Source organism: Lupinus angustifolius, chromosome LG05 (assembly GCF_001865875.1).
Source record: "Lupinus angustifolius cultivar Tanjil chromosome LG05, LupAngTanjil_v1.0, whole genome shotgun sequence".
NCBI lineage: Eukaryota > Viridiplantae > Streptophyta > Magnoliopsida > Fabales > Fabaceae > Lupinus > Lupinus angustifolius.
This window is the reverse complement of record NC_032013.1, coordinates 7,650,590-7,650,967: the sequence shown is the minus strand read 5'-3', so window position 1 is coordinate 7,650,967 and position 378 is coordinate 7,650,590.

The window sequence follows — 378 nt, the reverse complement described above, 5'->3', positions numbered from 1 at the left end:
AAGTATCAGAGTGCAACTAAGAGGGGGGGTGAATTAGTTGTCTTTAAATAATGGCCACTTTTTCTGCAAAATCAAAGTTAAAGTGCAGCAACAATATGCAGAAAAAATAATAGGAAATAAAATGAAAGAGATAAAGAGAAGAGAGTACACAACGAATTTTATACTGGTTCACCATCTTGTCCACCGAAGGCTACGTCCTGTACTCTTGCCACACAAGAGATTTTCCACTAAGAATTATGAGTTGTAATTACAATATCTCAACTCGAGATCTCTATGTACCTTAACACTCCCTAATTCTTATACCATGGAAAACACCTTTCCAAGTGAATCTATTCCCCTTTCTTTTCACACCCCGTGAAAGAAAGAATTCTTTACAAG